Raw genomic sequence first — 6,557 nt, forward strand, 5'->3', positions numbered from 1 at the left:
GAATTTAAAACGCAATCAACCCCCCCGGGTGGGGGGGTTCGCCACGTGTTTAAAACCCCCATTCGGGGGGTTAGTTTAGTTTCTTACTCAGGGGTTAAAACACTTGAATGAGACACTAAACTAACCCCCCCAAAGGGGAGTTTGTTTAGCGTTTTACTTAAGATTTGAAAAAGCAATGGTCAAATGTTTTAACCCTCAATTCGGGGCGGTTAGTTTAGTTTGTTACACAAGGTTGGTGGCGTTTTACAAACTTGACCAACCGTCCCTAGGAGCTCCGAAAGGAGCGCCCTGCTCTAGTTCGGCAAAAAGGCGTAACGAAAATGTGAAAGATCCATATCAACAGTGTGTAAATATGGACCAACAACAATGATCAGCTTTTATATGAACTCCTTCGTGCATTGTTATGTTTACTCGGCATTGTTGTGTTTCATTACTGCCGTTAACAATCCGCTTTGTTATTGGGGAGAAACTGAGCTGTGAATCGCTTGTAGAAGAAGTGCGTCGTAGACTAGAAAATTTTGTGCTGGTAAAATTTTTTAGAAATTCACAAGTACTTAACTTATATAAGAATTATTTCATTACATTACAGAGACGTATTTACGTCAGATTCTCCTGAATCGTGATTCCACTGTCAATTTTTTTTGAAATGTTTAATTTTAAATAGAATTATGTTTTATGAATTGGAGCAGTTTTGATATGAAAACAAACTGTATTTCTGTGTTCTAGAACTGCAGAACTTATTTAGCTGTGATTTCGGTATGATATGTTTAATTACAGTCATTGGTTTCAGATTTTATGTTGAGAAAGGATATTCTGTTACAGGAATGTATATGGTGATTTATGACTCTTGTTTTCATTATGAAACAACCCCCTCCCCCAAAAAAGCGATCTTGTTATAAGCAGCAATGAAACGGGACTCATTCTGTTTGATTTAGAATGTTCTACATGTGTAGATTCTGCAGACCTGTATCTTGATTGGTTTGAGAATAACTGTCTCTGTGGTTTGTGGGTGTGTTTGGCAGGATATGCAGTGCATGACAACACACTTTGAAGCACCAACAGAAGAGCCAACACCTGCAGGAGGTACTCACACTGGCTAAAAAGAATCTGGAACAGATTTTGTGTCCAGCCATCAAATGAGATGAAGCTGCCCGATGATAAAAATCCATCAGTAAGTGTAAAGCAATATGTGTAGGGGTTTTTAAAAACTGCTTTGAATTTCTTTTATTCTTACAATCTAAGTGGCCGATTAATTTCTTGATACGTTATATTTCTACCCTACTTTGTTTTTATAGTTACATTGTTCACATATATATGCCATCCTCATCTTCCTTCTGATGAACTGCCTGTAAACTATTAAAACCAACCCTCATGAGCAGATTCCTTCTTGATCAGTCAATGGTCAGGAAGTTAGTTAATAAGCTCTCTGTCCTTTAAATAGAACTTTGAAGTTCATTACCAAATGCATAAGAGCTCATAACTGGACTCTGCACCACTTTTTATCTGTTTTCTTTTCATTGGTGTTATAATAATTTTATTCAACCGTAATTTGAGAATATGAAATTTGACAGTTTTATCTTCCCCTTTGTGATGAAAAAAGAATTAACTCTTGGTTACTGCCACTACATTATTGTAATTTATTGGTCCAATGTGGGATGCAAAGCCTTTTTTTAAAATGAGCTAAAATTTGATAATGAAGGACTTTTTTGCTGTTACAGATAGTATGGGATCCAGATAAGAAAAGGTGGACACATGTAGATGGAGATGGAGGAGATAGCTTGCCCCCACTACGTAGAGTCTCAGTACTCTCCATAATGGCACAGAGTGTGTATCCTGCATCTGGTTCAAATGTGGACAGACTGACAGGGCCAGGGAGAGGTAGCAGTTCAAGAGACATAATAATGGAGTACTACCGTGTTGTGTGCATTCAGGTTTGGAATTAGTTGTACAGTGTAATCCTTGTTTTCACTTTTCTGGAATTGACGAAAATTCATGTAAATTTTGGGGATAGTTTGCATTGCACAAAATGCAAAAGTCATAAGCTAAGTATGAATATCACCTTTTCTCTTAATGAGAGTGCTCAATACATTCTGAAAATTCAATGCAGAGTAAACTATCTGCAAACAGGACACAAACCTAGGTCCCTGTGAACAACAATATTGTGTGTTACTGCCAGATCATGAAGTTCCTATATTCATAGTGGGAAAGTATATATTCATGTTTTCTGGTACTTTGTAACAGTAAATCTATTAAATAATGCGTGGCTGAACTAAATGTATCATGAAACATAAAGTGCACTTTTAATTCTTACTCTGCGCTACAGTGATGTAGCACAGAGTGTGTATGATGTATTCTGAAAGACAATTTTGCAGACTAGAAATATAATAAAATTAAGTTTACTCTGTCTTACAAACTCACTACTGAGAGAATTTGTAGCCCTATAGACTGGTTCGAAAACAAAAGTGCATGCACCAGCAAATGAAAATGTCTTCTCTCACCATGTAAAAAAAGGGGAGGTTTAAAATTATTACCCACGTGAAGCAACTCCACATCATCAACTTGCCCCAGATCTGCCACCTTACTTCTTGCCTGATGTTCCTTGTACTGAGATAATGTGTGCAGATGATCTACGTTCATAAACAACAGGATTCTTTTCATGGACCCTGGCTGAAACTGACTGTGAAAGATATGATTACAATTAAAATATATAATAAAATTCAGGTCAATACACAAAACAATACTTTATTTAGATGTTAAAATTTAAAATTTAAATGTTAAAATTTTAAATTTTAAATTTGCGCTATTCATCACTATAAGGATGTTACATTTGAGCGCTTTCGATCACTTCACAACATGTTTCGATGTAATACATCATCTTGAGGTGTTGTTTTTTTAAAATAAATAAAGTATTGTTTTGTGTATTGACCTGAATTTTATTATATATTTTAATCAAAAAACACAAACATGACGCATGTAAACCTTAAATATGATTACAAGTTTTCCACAGGATAACAGAATAAAGTTTATACTAAGCAATATTGTTCTGCTGGTGCGTGAGTTAATGAGTTGACAGGATAATTAATTTTCTACCTTAGAGTAAGCTGTCATAATTAAAATGTAGGCCATTTTGTTACCCCTTATAAAACCCTTATAATGGTTTATGCTGCAGATCAGTAATTCCAAATTTGGGAATGGTTTAGAAGGGGGTGGGTATAGAGATTGCATAGAGATGTGTTTTGGACAAGAGGCAGCATGAATTCATAGAGGACTTCATGGTCAGTGTTCCCTTAGGATACTCACATTTGAGATGCTTGATTCCTTTTGCCACATTCCGAATACACAGAAAATTTTGTCAAGGAAACCTATTGGAAAATCGAGATGAAGATGTGCAACAAACTTTGTAATGCATGGAGCAGTCTCTTTGAGAGGCTGACAGCACGCTCAGCTAGTTAAAAAATTGGGCCTGTATAAATATGTTAGTCCTTTTATGGTGAGGAGTTGTTAGCATCCCACCTGATTTCCAGCTTCCGTCCATTTCTCGATGCATTCTCCTCATGCAACCAGAGGAAGTGCCATGCAGTGGTAAAAGATGACTTACTAAATTGGTATTGGTAATGTAAATTGCAGTAAGCTAATTCAGGTTCACTGTTGGACTTTACACATAATGAAGACATTTGTTTAATTTTCATGGGACTAGTCTGCATTTTAAAACAAAGGTACGCTTTTATAATCATGTCTTAATAAGACATCATTATTTATCTCTGAAACACCATATTAATTAAGTTCCACTATATTTGAATTTACTTGCTAATTTGTGGCTTTTGTTATTTGTATTGCAGGCATGCTCTTACAAAGCTCCAGTCCTGATGCCTAATGAATCGTAATGAAGAGGAAATCCTCAGCAGTATTGAAGTTCGGCATGTGATGAGTGATATTTCGGCCCCATTTTTCAGATGTTATGCCTTTGTAATTCAACTTATAATATTAATAGTTAATTAGAATCTATGCATTAAATGATATTTATCATTGAAACAAACACATGAATATAAGCAGATTATATGATAAGCTGCTACATATTTGACCATTTTTATCATTTTTAAGGTCTTCCAAAATATAATCTTAAGGAATATGTTTTCATATCTGCAGGTGTGTCATCACTTGACTTCTGTGGCATTACTAAATACATGTAGGAAAATGAACGCAGTTAGAACTCCATTCTTCACTTCTGTATCCTTCAGAGTAAGATGCCCAACATTCAGAAACAGTTCCTTTACAGTTTTGCATCCACCTCAACTGTCAGCAAATTACTTTAGTTGAGGTAACATGCTTTGTTTTGTATGGCACCATGTTTTGACCTTCTCAGGATTAGAATGAGAAAGGGTGGAAAAATAGAAATAAAACGAAAATGTTCAGGGGATCATTCTTTAGAAGGAATTGTTCCTGATATATATCTTGGTGTTGAGGAAGGTTAAAAGATCAAGAGTCATGCCAATCATAAGTAGCAAAGTGATAATGCTGAGAGGCAGACAAATGGTCGGTTGAATAACTGCAAAGAAACTGCAGCTGATACTCAAAAACATGTGAGTTAATACATAAGATAAATGCAAAGTGAACACTTGTTATAATAATGCTCGTAGAAGCAAACAGTGCTTGCTGACACAATACACACCATATACTTGATTAAGAGGGCAATGTGTTTAGTAATTTTTGTTCCTGACTACTCACTTGCTGGTCAGAATTACCATTCTGTCAGCAGATGACTTTGTGGGTTGCCTCTCAGAAGCTTTAAGTGATCAGGTATTTTGGATATTAATATTGGTATTTAGTAAATGTCTCTCTGTATTCATTTTAAATTCACTGAAGTGTTACAATTTTATGTTTCTTAGAAGATCTGGATGGAAGAACTTAATATGATGATGATGTGTTACACTTTGTTCCCTCTAGAAAGATCTGAAGACTTCCTGTTTGTTAGATACTAAAATGCAGTGAAATCTATGACCAATATGCTGGTGGTAATAATGAATGGACATTGCAAAAGGCATCGTAATGCTGCATTGTGTCTTTACATTTATCAAAATTAAGTTTTGATGAAATTACACTAATTCCAGTACAGTCTACTGTCTTTTACAGCTAAGAGTTCTAACTCTGTGTTGCTGCTTCTCCAACTTGAACATGCCTTTGCAATTATTCTCTCCTTGAGAGCCTTAATTGCTTCTTCATACTGATGCCAAGTTTTTCATAGTCCAGATGCCTTCACACACCAGGCTATGAAATTAATTACGTATCGTGTCACAATAATATGAAGAATAAATGCAGATTAATTTCCTGACAGCTTCTGCAATACATAATATATGGGCGGGTGATTCTTAATTGCGTGCATTTCATTTAAGGATTGTGTTCTACTCCTGAATTCAATCCAAGATGAAACTCCTATGACCAAGTGGTCACAAGTGCCTTTTTAGAGGGCGCAGCAATGAAGCACCAGTTTTAAAGTAATGTTGGGACAGGAATAACTGATGATCCCATATCACCTTATGTGTTAGTGTTTCAACTCTTAGCACATCTTATTTACATTTCCAACAGAATTACCTCAAATACTGTTGGATGTGCCATTGACAATGTAACAAACTGTGTGGTTTACACATGGTGAAGCTCCTGTTCATTTTACCTGCAACATAAAGCAGCTTTTGGACTCTCATCACACACATTGATGGATGAGATGAACCAAATTGATTTTGTGGCTTCTGTGGCCTGATTTTACACCTATAAGCTTCTACCTGTTAGGATATATCCACTCGGCCAGTCAAGTGCTAGAGACTACAAGTTGCATTTGAGAAATCACTATTTCAAGCCAAGAAGTGGAGGAAATATGCTTTAACATTGAAATCAATGTTCTTCTCCAATTGCGCAGACAATTAAAAAGCAAAATTCTGACAAGGCTTTTCTTGGTCTAATGTACAGAGGGACATGTGTGGAACTTGCAGCAACCATTCTAGGTGATGAACAGTGAACTATTTGTTATTTTCATATTGATGATCTTTGCTAAAAGATGTTTATAATAGGAAGACACAATCAGCATTCTAATACACTGAATTAAAACTCTGAGACACTTGTGTCCCTCTATAACCTTAACATAACATTTTCTGCTGTCACATTTTCTTCAATACAATGTGAGCTCTGGAAACAAATTTGTAAGCTCAAAACTCTGTACAAGAAAATATTCTAATCTGTGTTGTCAAAAATATAAATACATGATGGGAGAATGACATTTTTCTTTTTACCCAAATATGCATTGGTGACCCAATCCATTAGGTAAAAAATTTCTCTTTGCATAAGAACTATGGTTTGTACGTGTCTGGGAGAAGGGATGTAACACTCCATCCACCCTTTCTTAGCATTAGATGGAGGTGAGTTATCAGCTTCATGCTCTGGGTGACTTATCCTTTGAAAAGTAACTCCAGGACTGTCTAGGAGAATGGGTGGACTCAGAGCCAGCCTGGATGATGTTGATAAACATTCTTGCTCTTATCATTAATTGAATCCCAGTTATCCTTCAA

At 35.9% G+C, this 6,557-nt stretch overlaps 1 long non-coding RNA gene across 3 annotated transcripts; it reads left to right on the forward strand.

Moving 5' to 3' along the window:
• The first annotated feature begins 303 nt into the window (after positions 1–303).
• LOC110840138 (uncharacterized) lies at positions 304–6,266 on the forward strand. Of its 3 annotated transcripts, none has more exons than XR_015533295.1 (5): positions 304–526; positions 1,023–1,171; positions 1,719–1,931; positions 3,840–4,318; positions 5,391–6,266. It is a non-coding gene; the product is annotated as an uncharacterized LOC110840138 (long non-coding RNA). The 3 variants fall into 3 exon arrangements; XR_015533289.1 differs by having other exon boundaries at positions 3,840–3,966; positions 4,147–6,266; XR_015533281.1 differs by having other exon boundaries at positions 3,840–6,266.
• The last annotated feature ends 291 nt before the right edge of the window (positions 6,267–6,557 follow it).

Source organism: Zootermopsis nevadensis, unplaced genomic scaffold (assembly GCF_977971745.1).
Source record: "Zootermopsis nevadensis isolate Lab colony 2312 unplaced genomic scaffold, Znev_1.0 Znev_ptg000003l, whole genome shotgun sequence".
NCBI lineage: Eukaryota > Metazoa > Arthropoda > Insecta > Blattodea > Termopsidae > Zootermopsis > Zootermopsis nevadensis.